The 20,838-nt window shown below is 42.2% G+C and overlaps 1 pseudogene; it reads right to left on the reverse strand.

Moving 5' to 3' along the window:
• Positions 1-2,003: 2,003 nt before the first annotated feature.
• Positions 2,004-19,851, reverse strand: LOC130017023 (neuroepithelial cell-transforming gene 1 protein-like; annotated as a pseudogene).
• Positions 19,852-20,838: the final 987 nt, after the last annotated feature.

Genomic DNA, 20,838 nt, shown 5'->3' on the forward strand with positions numbered 1-20,838 from the left:
CTAAAATACTGAATTCTAAAAAGTGGTTTCAAAATATATTAACATTTTTTTATTTGAATAACATTCTTACAAAATTAACACCATGTCCACTGAAACATTAAGATATATTACTTTTTTGCATGTTTTACATTATCTACTGATTCCAGATCATTTTTATTGTTTACCAAATAATTCAAGTTCTTTCTTCCTCTTTTCAATAAAATAAACATATATGATATATAAGATTGGGTTATTTATGTGTGGGAGGGGTTAATTATATAATTCATTTATCTAGAGAAATTACCTGGATTATCTATTTACAGTTTCCCACCCCCCAATTTTCATTTACACTGGTCAAATATATTTCACATAATAATAAACACTGACTTGAATCATTTTCCCCCATCTTATGAAAACATCCAGTAAATTTATGTAATATCGTAAAATTTCAAACAAATTTCATGCTGTCTTTCCAAGTCCATTATTCGTAGGTATTAAAAATCAAGGCAACTAAAGCTCACCTCCCCTCCACCCTTCAACAACTTGCTTCACACCCTCAAGTTGAACTTCTCCCTTCTCCTTTCACATCTTGGCTCAACCAGACATTTATAGTCAGGACAAAAACTACTCTCCTTTTCCCTCCATCTTTAACAAATCACTAGTCAACACTTTATCTTGTTTTTTCAAACAACATTAAAATTTTCAGCAAAATTCCCAATACTATTAAGATGACAGAGTCATTTAATGCACAGTTCGCTACTCTGAAATGCTCCTTTCCAAATGGCAGTTGCTTAATTGGCTCAAAACTGCACAGTTTTAGTTAAGAAGAAAAAGGCATGCCAATTTGAAAAAAAAATCAAAGAAAAAAAATAAAAGGCAATGAAAAAAACTAGTTTACAAAAAAGTAAATAATAGGCAGCATAAATGAATGAAAAACAAGGAATGAACAGTGAAAAAAATGTATACATCATTCCAGTTGAGTAAATAAAGGTCTGTTAAGTTTCATGGTTTGCTCTGCACGGAACTTAGTCTTCAGTGTAAATTCTGAAATATTACAGATATTCCACGTTGATTTTAGGTGTCAATGTTAAAATTTCAAAATTTACTCCTATGAACAGTTTAACAAAGAAGCACTGGAAAAATTTTAGTACTTGCAAAATTTTAAGTTCTGGCTAAAATCATGAATGTCACAGTTTGTGGGTACTGAAAAGTCATGATGAATGCAAAATGAGGAGAAACCATTTTATAACATTTGATTAAAAATACCAGGCTTGCATGGTCTAAATAATCTGAGAACATGGGATGTGGGCGTAGCTACAGGGCTTCTAGAAGCATGGAACTCACGTCCCACAAATACCGACCTCTAAACTCACTGCCCAGTTAATTGTTCTGGAGTTTCTGCTGCACACCGTCACATTAACAGCCATTTTCTATCTCCAAAATCTACAATACTGACATCCCAGTAAGAGCACACCAAATTAGTTGGGGAAGTAACACATAATCCAACTAAGTTCAATAGAAACATTAACACAGAAGGCTCAACTAGCAACAACAGCTTAGTAAATCCTCAGAAAAGACTTAATGGGTCTATAGTGAGATATAACAATTTTCACAATTTTTTTACTTAAGTAATTTTTAATAATTGTATCAGTCATTTAGTTGCAACACACAGTATAAAATAAATTATTGTGGACCTACTACCCGGGGTGGTCGTGGGGGAGTGGTTGGGAACATAAGGACCATGGTTGGGGGAAGCTCACAGTGGTGGTGGGATAGGGGTTGGAATATTGAATACCTGTAACAAATGCTTCACGGATAACTTTGTATGGTATGGTGTTCAAATAAAGAGGGAAAAAATAAATAAGCTGAGAACATAATTAAAACAATAAAAGGAACTGCAGTTTAGCAGTAATTGGTATATATTTCTTTAGCTGCCACTAAAAAAGAAAATGAAAGACGAAACCAACCCCAAATCTAGAAACTGCGAGATGGGCACTGAGGTCCTTTCTGCCACCACGCCCATATCAGAGGAATAAACTGTATTCGTATAAACACGACCTCCCAGCCCCCTCTACACCAAGATCTCTTTCCGTTTGCCACTTAAGTGGCCCTTTTCCCTTGCTCTGGAGCTTGGTTCCAGTGAAGGTAGTAGATGCTATTCTCTGGGTTCTCGCATTGCTAGCTATGTTCATTCTCCTCCCCTTCCTTGTGGAGCTCGGGCAGGCCCTGCAGCTTGCTGGAGCTGACAGTCCACGATCATGGAGCCACTGCTGTTTGTGGAACACGTCTTTGGCCCTCAGGGCATGCGACAGGCCGGGAGAGAGGTCTTGGCAGCGAAGTCTAAAGATATTTTTAGCATTATCTGTGTTGCTGATAACTCTCGAAAGGAGCCGAACATCCTCACATCTCCATCCTGTAGGTTTTCCAAGACCAGCTTCTGCACCAGACTGGTTGACAGTATGGGTAAGTACGCTGGTTCTGTGTAACTGACCGAGTTAAAACCAAGGTGTCTTGGAATAGGAATATGCCTTGGATAGGAATGAACACGTCCGTGTTCATTTTTATCTTTCAATTCCCTATGGCAAAGTAACACTTTGCCCGCTTCAATTCTTTTGGCTTTTCATCCAGATACTCCAGTTTGTCAATGTAATACAGGCATTCTGATTCGCCCTACTTTAGATTGATATCAGAAAAAACTCCTTGTATGATTGATATAGCCTCCTCCAGGAGCTGGACATCAGGGTGGTCTTTTGGAGTGTGCTTCAGAATTTCTCTTAACAGTAAAGAGTACTTTGACTAGACAGCTTTGAGGAATATCTAGGAAACCCCAACTTTATGACTGACTCCAGACATGGAGGAGGAACTTTATATTCATGGATCATGTTTCTTTTGATGCAGAAGAGATTTGGCTGCTGACTGGTTACTACAGCAGCCCCTGGAGACATTCAAGCATAGTAATCAATTCACAAGGATTTCACCAATCTGTTCTATGGTCCCACCTGGCTTGGTTTCTTCTATTCTTGCCAACAAATCTTCGTGCAGAGTAATGTAAGCATCCAGATCACCAAATAGATGTGTAAGCTCCTCTCTGGACTGGATCGACAGTTTTAATTTGGGTCCACAGTAGGCCTTTCTTACCAGTTTGAGGCCTTCTATTAAATTCTATTCCCTCTGGAACATTTTATATATTGTCTCCTGCTGCTTTATTTCTCTGGCAGTCAGAGGCTCCTTCATGCTGACATCTAACATCTTTGACCTCAACACTGTGCTTCTCGTGGAAGGCATCAGGACTGTACATCTGCTCAACAACTTCTGGGAAGAAGCGGGAGATCTGGTACCACCACGAAGGGAAAAAAACTGGATTGTCTCACCAAAGTACCGGACAGCCCCATTCTTCCAGGAGAGATTAGATTCGTCAAGCATGCGATCCAGCTAGAGGTCAAACTCTATTACATGGCTCATTCAGATCCAGGCTGCTAAGGCTTACAACATCATCATGTTTCTCTCTTCATTTTTTCTTCAAAATAAGTCCCAATTGGGGCCAGAAGTTAAAAAGTTGAAGGAACTGCACATTTGTAGGGAGTATCTATCTAAAGGTGCCAGCCCTGGGGTGTCCAAAAGACCCTTGGTGCTATCCACCCTGAGCGGGGTGGTCTAAAGAGTTTTCGCTTCTGCAGCCATGGTTACTTTCAGTCACTAGCTTGGGCTCATGGTTCATAGGGGATGTCTGGAGGTCGGGTGCCCGCTATCCCACCGGGATGGACTCAGCACTGGCTACTCTGCCCGCAGATGAGCTCATGTTAGGAGCACGTCATTTTTCCAGGGGTTTGAAAAATCTGGTTTTTTATTTTTATAAATTTGTTATTTTAAAAATAATCGGACACTCAGGCAGAGACTCACACATGAGTGAAGCCCCATAGAGTGAGGAAAGTGGAACTCTGTGACCTCGGACTCCAGGCTCAATGGACCCGGAACAGAGATCCTCTGCCTGCTCCCAGCAGCCTGGCAGACCTCCATTATCTCCACTACCTCCACTATCCGGCCGCTGACACACTCCAGGACACTTTCTGGACCACACGGCCACGTTGTGGATGCGTGACACATCATAAAACACAAAATACAAGATTACTGCACCATATTTGATTGCGTTGAAATATGGTTTGAACCATGGGAACACCTGTAAGGATGATTAGAGGTCGTCCTAAAAGCCTCTATCCCTCTCGGAGAACCTGGAAAGATATCGAGAGTGTTCCGCCCACATAGCACAGCCTAGCAAGCTACCTGTGGTGTATTCGATATGCCAAAACCAGTAAATAGAATGGGCCTCATTCCCCTGACCCTGCAAGAGCCACCAATATGACAGCATTAGGAAGGATGAAGAAGGAGAGGCTGATAAAATCTCAGGGCCGACCTAGGATGCCACAAGGAAGAAAGACAAAAATGGCTATCTGTACTTTCAATGCACATATACTGGCATAGGATGCATCTATTGAGGACCTGATGGTGCAAGCGCCAAAGATCAAGTATGACATCATTGGTCTCACCGAGACGAGAAGGCATCAATCACATCATGCCATTTTCAACACTGGGGAAGAACTGTTCCTCGAAACATGTGACAAAAGAGGCATTGGTGGTGTCGGTGTCCTTGTCAACACGAACTTGGCCATAAACATTGATTCATTCAAATACCTAACAACAAGAATCAGACGGTTACACTTGAATAGATGTGGCTCACTGACGGCAGTTTCTATCTTTGTTGTCTACGCACCAACATCCAATTATGAAGAAGGAGAAATTGAGAAGTTTTACATGGAGCTGGAGAAGTTGTATAAAGAAGACCACACCTTCTACAAGATCATTGTTGATAATTTCAGTGCAAAGATAGGACCGAAAAGATCAGTTGAAGAACTTCATATTGGGACTCATGGCCTAGAATGGAATGAACAGGGTGAGAGACTTTCTGAGTTCGTCTTGTTGACCAAGACCATCCATGTTAACTCACAATTCCAGAAGACCCAATCTAAATGTTGGACATGGGAGTCTCCTGGTGGACAGTTTCACAATGAAATTGACCACATCATATTTAATTGACAGTCTTGCCTGACTGATGTTGCTGTTGTCCAAAAATTCTAACCTGGATCGGATCACCGTCTCCTTCGTGCAAAATTCTACTTCACAGAGCGGGGGAAAAGGAATGCAAAGTTTAAGAAGAGAACTCCCAGAACGACCACCAACTGGGAGCTCTTTGGCACTATTGCGGCAACATGGGAAGATGCTGTCATTGACAACATTGACGAGGACCGTGATCGAATGGTTCAGCACCACCATGATTGTGCCAAGAACGCTGAGAGAGAGAGATAGCCACAAAAAGACACCTGTCTTCAAAAACTCTCAAGCTCATTCACCAATGTGGCTTGGCGCAAGCCTCAGGCAATCACAAGTAAAGATTCTGGCTTGCAAAGCACTGCAGAGAAGCGATAAAGAAAGACCTCAAAGAGAGAAGAGCAGCAGTGCTGGCAGATGCGGCAGAAACTGGAAAAAGCATTTGCAACGCCCACCATTCCTTTGCCAACTACAAGACCAAGATGACTGCCCTCTGACATCCTGATGGATCTATCACATCTTCCAGGAGGGCACTGGGGAAGATTATACATGACTTCTACTCGGATCTCTTCGATAGCCACATCCATCTGCCCACATACCAAATTCCGCAGTTTGGATATGTCATTCCCAAATGTTCTCCCTTCCAAAATCCGACAAGCCATTTCATCAGTAAAGAAGCGAACAGCACCTGGCCCAGACAAGGTCAGACCCAAACGCCTGAATAACCTGCCTTCAGTACTCATCAATACACTGGCTCGTGTATTCACATGCTATCTGTCTGAATACAAGGTCTGTCCCAGTGGAAAACCAGCAGGACTGTACTACTTTACAAGAAGGGAGACATCCAGGACATTGGCAACTATCACCCAATCTACATGTTGTCTGTCATCTAACAGCTGTTCACTTGAGTCATCATGAATAGGATGGGCAGAGCACTAGATGAAGGACAACCATGAGAACAAGCCAGTTTCCAAATAGGATTTAGCACAATCAACCATATTCACACGATAACTAAGCTCATTGAGGTTTCTCGGGAGTTCAAGATGTCACTCTGTATAATGTTCATTGATTTAAAGAAGGCCTTTGATTCTGTTGAGACTGAAGTGGTCATCGAAGCTCTAGCCAAACAGGGTGTTCAAACTCAGTACATCAGGATCCTCGTTGAACTGTATTGTGAATTCACTACCAGGATCTCACCATTCTACAGGGAGGTGATCATTGACGTCAAGAGAGGGGTTTGGCAGGGGTGATATCATTTTCCCAAAACTTTCAGTGCCACCCTCGAGAATGTCATGTGACAACTGGAATGGGAAGGAATGGGAGTGAAGATAGACGGTTGGCAACTACACCACCTCTGCTTTGCTGATGACATAGTTCTTATAACAACAAACATCAGCCAAGCGGCACAAATGCTGACCGACTTTTAACGTGAGTGTGGAAAGGTCAGACTACAGCTGAATCTCACAAAAACAATGTTTATGAGAAACGGTCTCGTTCCTGACTTTCCATTTACTCTCAACAGGATGAACATCTCCAAATGCAAAAGTTCTGTGTACCTAGGTCGAGAAGGCAACATGACGAATGACCTGGCACCTGAGTTGTGCAGGAGGAAGAGAGCGGCTTGGAAGAACATCGGAGAAATAGCTTAGAGGACGAAGAACCTCCAGCTCTGGGCACATCTCTTTGACTCTACTGCTCTTCCTGCATTAACATACACCTCAAAGACCTGGGCCCTACGAAAAAGGATGAGAACGCTATTCGGGTCTCCCAAAGAGGAATCGAAAGAGCTATGCTTGGAGTATCACACTTCACTCAAATGAGAGAAAGAATTCTGAGTTCCGACCTCTGTTGACTATCAAGAATCAGGGACACTGTCTCGTTTGCCAATGTGTCGAAAATCAGATGGGCTGGACACATAATGAGTTTTGGAGATGACCACTGGACTAGAACCATTACCCACTGGATTCTATGGGATGTCAAAAGATTGTGTGGCCGCCCACCTATGAGATGATCAGACTTCTTCGTTAAGACCCTGAATGATCGGTTTGAGGCTCTTCATGTACCTAGAACAAGAAGACGCCATTGGCCTACATTAGTACGTGACAGGGACGAATGCAGACGTCACTGGAGCCTGCTCGAGCAAATCCATGAGTGAGGGGATGTCAAGTGATCTAGTGATTGTAAAATATTTTAACTCAAACGTGGTCATTTAAAACAATTATGCTTTTTCTTAGCATTTTTCCCCTTGGAACTGAATCATAACACAATTGATTTGTTTTGTTTCAGAAGTTTATTTTTTTCCTCTCATTTATGTGTTATTTAGTCACAGTAAAATTAAGAAGTTACCCATGAACTTGAAGGTACTGGCACACATGAAGGTACTGGCAGAGGGACAAAGCCACGCGGGTTCTGGGGCCGAGATCTCCAAGCCTACTCGAATTGGAGTCGAGCATCCTCCACCCAGATCCTCCAAATTCCAGTAGGCGGGGGTCACACCCACCACCTGGCCCCCTGGCGCCGTGTAATCCCATCAACGGCCAAGACTCAGAGACTATAAAATCCAGCTCCCGGAACCGCGCAACATCTTATCAGAACATCTTTTTATGATATCTTATTATTTCATTCCTACTCTGGACAAACTTGCAGGCTATCGAATATAGCTTGCCCACAGGGCAGAGTCTGGCACACTCCCCGTGGCGCACCAAATATGCCAAATACCAGTAACAATGATGGGTCTCATTCTCCTAAAGAGCCTTGAATATAATCTCAGGGCTAGGATGAAAGAGACGTTACTGGGGCCTGCTCGAGGCAATCGACGAATAACAGGATGCTGAATGAATGAATGATGAATCCATGAACGGTTTCAGGCATACAATGTTTCATCATCAATCCCTTCACTATTTTGAGGCAGGAATATGAGAGATGGTTAGCTGGGTGAATCTATCTCTTTTGTTCCACTCAGCGTCAACATGTCAGCCAGGACAGCAATAATATGAGGGATTGACTGAAGGACTTGAATATTCACCTCCCAGTTCACTCATATAGCTGTTGGTCAGAGTCTTTAAATTCCTCAAAGGAGGAAGTCAGTTTGTCTCATGTACATCTCTTAATAAGTATATTTACCAGTTAACATTTGGTGATCTTCAGAATGGAGAGAGAGAGAGGCAGACAGACAGCTGATGTAGTTTCCTTAATCCACTCTCAATGAGAGAGAATTTAGTCTCTCTCTCTCTTAAAATGAGGGTTATCAAAAATTTTTTGATCTTTGACATGACCTAGCAATGCTACATATGGGAATATAACCTGGGGTTCCCAAAACACAAATCTGAAATGATATCTGCACTTCTATGTTCACTGCAGCACTATTCACACTATTCATAATAGCCATAATCTGGAAACAACCTGCATACCTAAGAACAGAGGACTGGATAAAGAAACTATGATACATCTACAGGAAGGAATATTATGCAGCTGCTAGGAAGAATGAATTCATGGAATTCATTATAAGTGAATGGACATAGATGGTATCATGTTGAGTGAAATGAGTCAGAAGAATATGGATAGACATAGAATGATTGGACTCATAAAGAAAGACATAATAAGGCATAAAAGACATGCAAAGGCAGTAGAAACAAGGGCCAGAAGTATTGGTCCACGTTTGGAAATGGACCTCAAGTGCTGGGGGAAAAGGCAGTTGGGATAGTAAAGGGATCACTATGACAAAGATAATTGGAAATGATCACTCTGGATAAGAACTACCTGCTGAAAATAGATGACGAAGCAAACATAATAACCTCACAGTGTCTGTATTGCAAACCATGAAGCCCAAATTCAGAGAGAGAGACAGAGAGAGAGTATGGAGAGAAAGAAGAAGAAAAATTCCTGCCATAGAGACAGGTTGGGTAAAGAGTGGCTGGAGGGATGCAGGGAACATTGGTGGTGGGAAATGTAAACTGGTGGAGCGATGGGTGTTGGAACACTGTATGACTGAAACATGACCATGAACAGCTTTGTAACTCTGTTGATTCCATTAAAATCTGTAGTTATTCCATTACAAGACCAAGATGACTGCCCTCCGATGTCCTGATGGATCTATCACATTTTCCAGAAGGGCAATGGAGAAGATTATCCATGACTTCTACTCAAATCTCTTCTATAGCCATGTCCACCTGCCGACACACCAAATTCCACAGGATGGATATGTCATTCCCAATGTTCTCCCTTCCGAAATCCAACACACCATTTCGTCAGTAAAGAAACGAACAGCACCCGGCCCAGACAAGGTCAGACCCAAACACCTGAAGAACCTACCATCAGTACTCATCAATACACTGGCTTGGCTCTTCACACACTACCTGTCTGAATGCAAGATTCCGTCCCAGTGGAAAACCAGCAGGACTGTACTACTGTACAAGAAGGGAGACATTGGCAACTATCGCCCAATCTGCCTATTGTCTGTCATCTACAAGCTGTTCACTCGAGTCATCCTGAATAGGATTGGCAAAACTTTAGATGAAGGACAACCATGCGAGCAAGCCGGGTTCTACAAAGGATCCAGCACCATCGACCATAGCCACACAATAATCAAGCTCATTGAGGTTTCTCAGGAGTTCAAGATGCCGCTCTGTCTAAGGTTCATTGATTTAAAGAAAGCCTTTGATTCTGTTGAGACGGAAGCGATCATTGAAGCCGTAGCCAATCGGGGCATTCAAACTCAAAACATCAGGATCCTCCGTGAGCTATATTACAGATTCACTACCAGGATCTCACCATTCTACAAAGAAGTAATCATTGATGTCAAGACAGGGGTTTGGCAGGGTGATACCATTTCACCGAAACTCTTCAGTGCCACCCTCGAGAACATCATTGGACGACTGGAATGGGAAGGAATGGGAGTGAAGTTAGATGGCGGCAACTACACCACCTCTGCCTTGCTGATGACATTGTTTTAATAACACCAAACATTAACCAAGCGGCACAAATGCTGGCTGACTTCAACCGTGAGTGTGGGAAGGTCGGACTACAGCTGAATCTTATGAAGATAATGTTTATGAGAAACAGCCTCGTTCCTGACACTCCATTTGCTCTCAACAGAACGACCATCTCCGAATGCAGCAGTTATGTGTACCTAGGTCGAAAAGTCAACATGATGAATGACCTGGCACCTGAGTTGTGCAGGAGGAAGAGAGCAGCTTGGAACATCTTCAAGAGCATCGAAGAAATAGCTAAGAGGACGAAGAACCTCCAGCTCTGGGCACATCTCTTTGATTCCACTGTTTTTCTTGCATTAACATACGCCTCAGAGACCTGGGCCCTACGCAAACAGGATGAGAACGCTATTCGGTTCTACCAAAGAGGAATGGAAAGAGCTATGCTTCGAGTATCATGTTTCACTCAAATGAGTGAAAAGAATCCCGAGTTCTGACCTCAGTTGATGATCAAAAATCAGGGATGCTGTCTCGTTTGCCAAGACGTCAAAAATCAGATGGGCTCGACATGTAATGAGATTTAGAGACTACGGCTGGACTATAGCCATTACCGACTGGATTCCATGGGAGGTCAAAAGACCACGTGGGCGCCCACCTACCAGATGGTCAGACTTCTTCTTCATCAAGATCATGAACGATCGGTTTGAGGCTCTCGTGTTCCTAGAATGAACAGACGCCATTGGGCTACACTAGCACACCGTAGGGACAAATGGAGACATTACTGGTGCCTGCTTGAGCAAATCGACGATTAATGGGAAGTCAAGTGATCAAGTGATCCATTAAAAATTGCGAACATAGCTTTCTTAAGCCAGCTGTGCCTGGTGATTTAATGCTAGCGCCTGGATATGTGGTACTACTCAGACATTAGGATCTGGGGGCAATAAAGGGCTAGTCTGGAGGTGCACATATTTCAATGATCACTCAGGGATTTGTATATGCAACATAGGTGTCCATGACTCCTGAGTTATCTTTTGGACTCATTTTAAAGCCACATTTTAAAGTCATTGATCCTATTTAGTAATTTTTCTTAGTTTTTTTTTAAACCAACAAGATAAGTGACTTTGTTTTTCTATTTTTTTAGTGTCAGTGATTGATAGTAATTACCTGTATATTTTTCTATAGTTATTATTATTAATTATTGCATTGAATTGAGGATTGAACTTTACATTTATGCTGTCCTCCCGTTGTTCATCGATTTGCTCGAGCAGGCCGAGCATGCGAGAAAATTTCTCTCCACAAAGTCATGTATCTGTCCTCTATTGTACACTTTAACATTGTTTCCAAATAAAAATTTTATGCTTTTTCCTGGATTCTCAAAACGAAATCACCTACAACTATTTTCTACAAAATGCTTTTCTTGAGAGTTACATCTGTAAGTGCTCACAGCTTACTCCTGATTCTGTTCTCAGAAATTATCCCTGATGGTCCTCAGTGGACCATATGGAGTTCCAGGGATCAGACGCAGATCAGCAACATGCAAGGCAATTATCCTATCTGCGCTCCTCTCTCTTCAGTCCCCTCCAGAAAACTGTTGTATCCATTTAGTATTTGGCTCTTAAACAGTTATAGACTATAACATTAATTCTCTCCTATCAGTTTCACTCTTACTTCTTTGTAATACATTATGGATTAGTTCTTGGTACTGAGAAAAATGCTTTTGTATATGGCACAAAAATAAGTAGTGCACTGAACTTGTACTAATCAGTATTGCAAATTAATCTTTGATTAAGTTAATAGTAATATTGTTTTATGCCAGCATAGAATATACTGCAAAAAGTTTTCTGAAATATCAAAATATTATCTGGATTTTATCAAGAAACTATAGAGAATGTGTGACTCGACCTCCTTTATTTACAGATGTTGGAATTGTGCATTTTACTTACTGTGATAAAGAGTTTAATTTATGATGGCAGAACATCTTATGTGCATACGGTGACAAAAATAATTTTCTTTTTTGGAAGGGGGCACACCCAGCAATATTCAGGTGTTCCTCCTGGTTCTACACTGTGGAGTTACATTGGCGGAGCTCCATAAAGGATGCTGAGTATGGAACCCAGGTCTGCAACGTGCAAGGCAAGCACCCTACCCACTCAACTATCGCACCAGCTCACAAAAAATAATTTTCAAGTAGCTGATGACAATGCTCAATTTTAGGTTATCTCGCAGATCAGTTAATCACTAAGACCTAAGATAGATAATATTGGACACAATGACTTATTTTAGGTGGCAATTATTTTCATTGTTATAGAAGAATATAATTTTTAAAATATTGTTGTACATATAGTCAATTACAGTTTTCTTTTTTTATTTTTATTAGTGAGACACTATGAGGTACAGTTGTAGACTTACGAATTTTGTGCTTGGGTTTCAATTATACAATGATCAAATACCCATCCCTCCTCCAGTGCCCATTTCCCACCACCATGGATCCCAGTTCTTGAATTATGACATAACTATGGTTACTTTGCTTTTAAGAATTAGTTTGTTGTCCAAATTGTTTGCATGAAAATAGAAGTCCACTGCTTGTTTTATTATCCAGGTTCGATTTATCTCCTGGCTGATACAACTGGAGTCATTTGGAAAATGGAATTATATTTCCTTCTTTCCCTCCCATCTTGGCCCTAGAAGTCTTCACACCCAGCCATCTCTGCAGGTCCACATTCCCAACTCACACCCTCTGGTTTTTCCATTGTCCAGTTGAGGTCAACGTTCTTGCTAATAGCTCCAGTGTCTTTTCAGAAGCAGATTATAATTCTTTTCTCTTCATCTAAATCTTTGCAGCATGCACACTCCAATTCTGCCGTCTCTGCAAGCCCATAAATCTTCTTGCCACTACTTCTACCCTGAACTGTGCAGTCACATAAGCTTTATTAATTGTTCCCCACATTGCACAAACTTATATTTCTTATGGTGAACGTGCAGGCACAGGGGGAGCTCTGGTTGCCACCAAATACTTCATGGTATTTATTCATACCTCATTCCTAGATCCCTTTTCCTACCATACAAAACATCCTCACAAACAGGTGGTAATGATAAGAAATCATAGAGCCTTAGATTATAGCCAAAGGAAGGGCAGGGCCAAGATGATATTGAAAGTGGCCTTGTAATTCATACCGATTCTCAAAAGCACAAAACAGAAATATCAAAGTCATTGGTAGAGGACAAGCAGAGATAGAAAAGGGCAACACTCAGTCTAATCCCTCAAAGAGATCTTATGGGATTAACATCTAAAGATTCATCCTTACTGTTCAGCAGATGCAATAGGGGACCTGCTTCAAAGACCACCAAGCTCAATGAGTGAAGGTAATTGCACGAAAGTTTCTACTAGTACCAACCAACAAGCTTTACAACTTCTTAGATAATTATTTTGCAGATTTTATAAAGAAGATGTTTAATAAGTTCAAGAAACAAATCTTACAACTAGTCAATAAAGCAAAAAGTATGAGAGCAGAAATGATGACACAATAATCAGAAGTGAAATAAGTGGTTATCATAGTGACGGTCACGGTCACGGTCATGGTCCTCCCGTTGTTCATCGATTTGCTCGAGTGGGCCCAGTAACGTCTCCATCATGAGACTTATTGTTACTGTGTTTGGCATATCGAATACGTCACGGGTAGCTTGCCAGGCTCTGCCGTGCAGGCGATATACTCTTGGTAGCTTGCTGGGCTCTCCGAGAGGGGCAGAGGAATCGAACTCAGGTCAGCCATGTTGGTGCTTGTAAGGCAAATGCCCTACCACTGTGATCAATGGAAGGCCTCAGCAGTAAAATAACAATAGCTGAGGGAAAAAAAAAGTGGACTCCAAATAAGATGTAGGAAACTTCTTGAAAACAGATCATAGAAAAATATAAGAAAATAAATGAGCACACCAGAAAACTATGGCATGTGTTTTAAAGGAACACTAAGACTAATAGGACCCTCTGAAGAACAGGAAGAGTTCAATGAATAAGTAGTCAAAATATCACAGATAAAAAGTTTCCAGTGTTTAGGAGAACAAGTATCCAGATTCAAAATACCTATAAGGTTTCAGCAAAAATATACCCTGTTGGGAAATAGTTTTTTCCCAAATGTGCCCAGACACATTGCACATCGGGTCCTGGTAGATGTGCGGCAAAGGATGACGGGTGCATGGATAAACCACTTTGGGAGATAGCTAATGGCCACTCACTTTATTGCCAAATGCACACATATTTTATAGAGGGTCTCAGCTTAAGAGGATGGTCCAATCACATAAAGTTTAGCATTACTGACCTATCACCTTTCCAACTCTACTTTGTCCCAGCCCAATCCCTAATAGGGCTAGACACTGCAGTTAGGAATGCAATTACGTGACAATTCTTGGGGTTTTGGGTGAGACTTAGGGCCAGATGGTGCTTGTAAAGTGTGCTGAGACACTCCCCACTGGGTCGCTATTAGGGACAGGACTTACCTTCTATGCGAAGATAAATCTTATCTTCTATGGCACCTGTTGCCAATGCTCCACATTTCCCCCTTTTTATTTAAATTCAAAGCCTACATCATTATTAATAGGGAGATCATAAAAGGTTTACACCAATTAAAGGTGCATTACATTCTCATTCCTTTAGCTAGTAATCCATTGAAATTATCATATTAAATTGACTTCTAGTCATCTTGTATGAACACAGCAAGAAATATATTAAGCTTAAAGGTGGCTCCTCCTGGGGACATCTCATTATTAGGATACAGTCATCAGGCCAGATTAATCCTTCCTAACCCTACCAGGGTCTTTGCTCTCTCTTTAATTTACTGTTCCCATTTCGGTGCCAGGGTAGCTCAAAGCTTGGCCTCGGTAATCTAGTCCCTTCGTTGGGCCCCTGCCTTTGGGTGCTAGAAATTAAGGGCAACTGAAACTTAAGTCAAGTAAATGGATGCTCAGGAGTGAGTATTATCCAGAATCAATTTACTCCCATGTCAACTGTTTCTGTGTCTATACAAAATAACATTGCTCTGAAGTAAACTATGCAAAAGTATATAAGGGAAAGAGAAAAGTAATATATGCACACCCATATATTACAGTTGGGAGTCGCCACATGTAGGAAAATTGGATGTTAGGAGCTCATATTGCTGAACTATAAATTGATGAACCAATACCTGAGTCATCGCCTGAAGATGTGTTTGAGCAAATCTAAGTAAGTAAGGGGTTAATAAAAAGAGAACAACAATAAAGAGGGTAACTAGGTAAATATCCAAGGCGGGACTGAGGCAACGTACCAGGAGAAGAGGGGGTGGTCATTAAAGCGTTCCCTACGATTATCGTGAGTTTTAACCATATTCTTGACATTATCCTCAACTATCACAGATTCATTAATAAAATAACATTATTCATCAAAAAACACACAGACACCTCCTCACACACACTTTATCTGACGTTGTTAAATGCAGTGTGTTCCTGTTTTGAATAACAACTTCAGCCAGGGTGTTAATCTTATGTTTCAGTGTCACCAGGGATGATGTGGTGGAGTCAATCACCCCCCTGCAGCTGGATGGCAAAGTCTCCGGATGCCAGGAGCTTTTCAGCCAGAGAGCCAAAGGATAGTCCCATGGAGGCAGCTAGAAGAGGCAGCCAAGAGGGACAGGAAAACTGTGTGCTTCTGTTGGATTCTGGACAGGAGCCAGGCGAGTTTATCTGAACTGTAGAGAGTAAACTGGGGGACAATAGCAGCTGAAAAGCAGGTTTTTACCAAAGAGGGTTGAACGGTCGCATACAGTGAAGAGACCGTCCAAGGGGGTTTCATTTTTAACTGCTGGAATCAGGTCTGTCACATTCCCCCAGAGAGGGACACCCTGTACTGTACTGGACCATGAGTCCTGTTCTGGAATAAGGCTGCACCAGGTTTTGGTAGCCTTTAACCAATTTAAAGGAAGTGCGACAATAGTGGCCGAGAGAGGGAAGCACATAAGAAATAATCTCTGCCATCTGTAGAATTTATGTCTCTCGGGAGATTAAGTGCATATTGTAGGTACTGGGGCCAGGAGGGAGCGAAGTAGTCCCTATTGATTGCCTCTTTCAGGAAAAACTCAGATTCCTGGATGATTTGTGGCATTAGAGTGGATGCTAGAACAGGGACCAATGTTCTCGACATCCACAGCCAGCAAACTGGCTTACCTGCCCAACAGGTGTACAGAAACCCATCAGTTTCCTCCTGCCAGTGCTGGTGCCAGGGGTCTGCTATCTGCAACCAAGTTTTTCCTGTTAGGGTTTTAAGTATAAACATGTCAATGGTGGGCCTGGTACCATGTTTGAATAGTAAATATTCCCAGTTGCAGGAGGCATGATAACAACTTCCATAGATGTCCTTCTGCTGGAGGCAGGAAGTTTTAGCTTGCTGATATGGAAAGCAAATGTAAGTAATAACCCAGGTCTTGTCAATGTCATTGGTAAGTGGGAACTCGATATCTGAGGAACACCCAGTCACTGGGCAGCAGGGTGGTCCCACTATTTAGGCCTCAATGGTGGTACTTCCTAGGGTAGTCTGAATTACAGAAAATTCCCACGGAAGACTGGCCAGGACAGTGGAATTAGTATGAATTCAGGCCAGCAAATCTAGGAGAAAAAATAGCAGAGGCTGGACATATCTGCTGTGTCTTTGCTTCCAGGCGCCAGAGGTCACTCCAGGTGATGTCACATCGGTGTGTCCACTTCTTCTTCAGCAGGAGGTGCTCCTGTAGTGTGACTTGCCTCATTTGCTTGATCAGAGAGGAGGAACCATGCATGGTGAACTGGAACCCAGACCGGCTTTTCTCCTTCAGAGGGTAGACAAGAAATAAATCCCCTCCCTGAATTTAAAAGTGGGCTGGGACCTTTCCAAATCCCACCAATGGGTATTTCCAGTGAACTAAAAAAAGTAGGGTGGAGGTCTCATCCTTTACCCTTTCTCACAGGTTTTAACCTCCTTATTTTTAATATAGCTAATAACCCTAGAAATTTGGAAACGAGTTGCTAATCATTGTCTTATATCACAATTAAAGATCTTATAACATATATTCACTTGACAAAAGTTCACTTCGCATTAGAAATTAACTAGGAACCATATTTAGAATTTTTATTTCTAGGAAAAACAGATACAAAAGAATTAAGAATACTCACAGATTACCATGAAACAGTAAGGATTTCACACTTGTGAAATCTATTGTGGTCAGACTAGATTGATACCTGGTGAAAAAGCTTTACATAAAATATAGTTATCCTAATAGCATGCATTTTCATATATTGGACAGACTAACAATATAGTCAACAAAAGTTGACTAGTTATTTTCCCACATTTTCCATGCAAGTCTATTCTCAGAAACTACTAAAGCCAAAGGGCCAGTCTTAGCCACTTAGATTTTAAAGTGACTCACTTTTTTTTCCCTTTATTTTATTTTATTTTTTTTAAAGTTGTAGATTTACAATTTTTTGTGCTTTGGTTTCAATTATACAATGATCAGATACCCATCCCTCCACCAGTGCCCATTTTCCACCACCATGGATAATATCCCTCCCACCCCCATCCCCCCATCCCCCCTGTCTCTGTGGCAGGGCAATCCCCTGTGTTCTCTCTCTCCTTTTGGGTGTTGTGGTCTGCAAAAGAGGCATTGAGTGGCAAACATGTTCAGTCCATAGTCTACTTTCGACATGCATCTCCCCTCCTGGGAGGATCCTCCAAACATCCTTTATTTGGTGCTCCCTTCTCTATCTGAACAGCCCTTTCCTCTAGGATACCCGGCTGGCCTCTAAGTTATGGAGTAATCCTCCTGGTGCTGATCTCAGCTATTCTTGGGTATTAATCTCATACTTTGTTACTTTATATCCCCCAGATGAATGCAATCTTTCTATGTCTATCCCTCTCTTTCTGACTCATTTCGCTTAGCATGATACTTTCCATATTGTACCACTTGTATGTAAATTTCATGACTTCATCTTTTCTAAGAGCTACATAGTACTCCATTGTGTAGATGTACCAAAGTTTCTTTAACCAGTCATCTGTTCTTGGGCATTCAGGTTTCTTCCAGTTTCTGGCTATTGTAAAGAGTGCTGCAATGAACAAACAAGTGCAGATGAAAGTGACTCACTTTTTTTTAGGCTAGTTTTGGAATTCCAGCAGGAAAGCTTCTTATCTTTACAACATTTACCAAGGTACAATGTCATGGCTTCAGGCTATCAGGCCACCATCTGAGATTAACCCATTATAATAAAGATTGTTAGAATTATTTAACTCACATTTGTTAGAACTGTTTCAACTCACATTCTTTCTTTGACAGTCCAGAGGGCCCATCAACGCCAGGCATTAACCTTTCCCAGGACTGATTGGTGCACAAGTGGACTTGGGTGAAAAACTCCACAGGCTGTTGCAACAGGGAGTGTGGGTCTCTAGTACTCCCTCCCACAGAAGGTGATCTAAGGTCCAAGTTGGCTTGGTGCAAGCATGTGTTTAAGGCCGTCAACCTCCTGGAACTCATCTCTAAAATGTCTCCCATTGAAGGAAAAGAGAGCCTGGCAGGACTGTCTTAGCAATATCCAGCCAATCATCAGGAGTATTAAGCAATAGTGCAATAGCGTATAGTATCGATTTGGTCCAAGGCGCCTTAACACCATCCTCCTTAATGGTGATGCGCAGATCCTTGAGCTCCTGAGAATAGGGGGTCCATATAAGAGTTGTTCTTGGCTCTACATATACAGGATAAAGAGACATTACATCTGGCAGGACAGCAGGCTCAGGAACTGGATATAGAGGTGGGGTGGGGGCTGTGGGAACTGATGGAAGGGCCTGATAGGGCAATTAACAGATTACACAGGACAAAGGAAAGGCAGATAGCAGCTCTCAGCCATGGTGTTAGAAGCAGTATCTGACTCCTCCCCTGCAAGGGTCACCTTGGGTTTTCTTTTGTCTACCTGGGGATGTATCTGAGGCCTCCTGTGGAGTTCGCACTTTTTCAAAAGACCTAAAGCACTGGAGAAGGGCCAAAAGAATGGCAAAGATTTCAGGGGAAATACTTTCTTATCTTCGCCTGAGCTCTAGAGGAACTGGACTCTGGACCAGGTGGATTTGGTGATCCAGGAGCCATCTCACACACATGTTCCCCCAAAGCCTCACCCTGATACTGGCCAAGTTTCATGCCGCAAGAGTGTAAGATATCCCGCAAATCGTTTAGAATAATAGATTCCTTGGAGCTAGTAGCCCCCATGATTGCAAGTAGAGGGAGGAAAAGAGGACGTGAAGTGGAGGAAAGGGAAGGGCAACTCCGATGCTCGCCCAGCTGGATCCCTCACAGGATCTTATGGTTCCCTTGGCATTGGAGTGCAGGTATAGACCCCCTGCCATGTTGCTGCTCCCTTGTGGGGCAAGTCTACTTCAGCCATCATGGAATCCACGGAAGCATGTGCTGAAGCCCACTCAGTTCCCATAGCCAAAGCCATGGGGCCCTATTCAGTGGATCCCAAGTCATTCACTTGATGTACCTCACTCACACGTTCAGAATTCAAAGGTAGACAGGAAAAGAGGCTGCTCCAGCGCTTGTGCTGGCATGAGCTGTGAATGAACAGAGAGACATGTAAGTGCGTGGGAAAAGTAGAAAGAGTCAGGATGGAACTGAGACAAGAAAAGGTTGTTGAGGGCTGAAAAATCCTGGTATTTCCCCAGGTCAGGATCAGGGGTACTTACCTGTCCAAAAACATCACCGAGGACCTTCATAGGTGCCCCGCATTCAGGCGCCAGATGTAGGGAACAGTTTTTCTCCAATGTGTCCAGACACATTGTGCACTGGGCCCGGGAAGACATGGGGCAAATGATGATGGGAACGCAGAAAAACCACTCCAGGAGACAGCTGATGACACTCACTTTATTGCCAAATACACATGTATTTCATAGAGGGTCATGGCTTAGGAGGATGGTCCAGCCACATAAAGTTTAGCATTACTGACCTATCACCTTTCCAACTCTGCTTTGTCCCAGCCCAATCCCAATTAGGGCTAGATGCTGCAATTAGGAATGCAGTTAGGTGACAATTCTTGGAGGGTTGAGTGAGGCTCAAGGCCAGATACCTTGTGCTTGGAAAATGTGCCCAGACACTCCCCACTGGGCTGCTATGCAGAAACAGGTCTTATCTGCTATGCAGGGACAGATCTTATCTGCTATGGCGCCTGCTGCCCATGCTCCACAATACCCAACTAGAAAAATTCCAAGACATATTTAAATCATAATGAAAAAATGTAGACACAGAGACAGAATACTGAAATCAGGAAGATCACAGAAAAACTTACATGTATAGGAAATCCCATAAGACTTACAACAGAACATTTCTTTCATGTGCCTACTTGGAAATCTGCCTGCCTTTGAAGGGTGTTTATTCATTTCCTCATCCTATTTTTGGATAGGGTTTTTGATTTTTTGTTCATCTTCATGTAATAGCTAAGATATGGTATCAAACTAGGTGTCTAATAGATGAATGGATTATGAAAGTGAGGTATAGCCATATGTCCAAAACACAGATTCAACAACACATAAAAAATGAGATAAGCTGCAATCCCTGGAATTTTGTAATGTGTCTATTAGATTGAAAAGGCAGGGAATCTGGTGGGGATTGGGGTTGGGGATGGAATATGGGAACGCTGGTGGAGGGAAGTTGACACTGATTGTGGAATTGGTGTTCAAATATAATACGTCTATAACTGAACTGTTGGGGTGGAGCAATAGCACAGCGGGTAGGGCATTTTCTTTGCACATGGCTGACCCGGGTTCGATTCTCAGCATCCCATATGATCCCCT

The sequence above is a fragment of the Sorex fumeus genome, unplaced genomic scaffold, assembly GCF_029834395.1.
Source record: "Sorex fumeus unplaced genomic scaffold, SorFum_2.1 ptg000171l, whole genome shotgun sequence".
NCBI lineage: Eukaryota > Metazoa > Chordata > Mammalia > Eulipotyphla > Soricidae > Sorex > Sorex fumeus.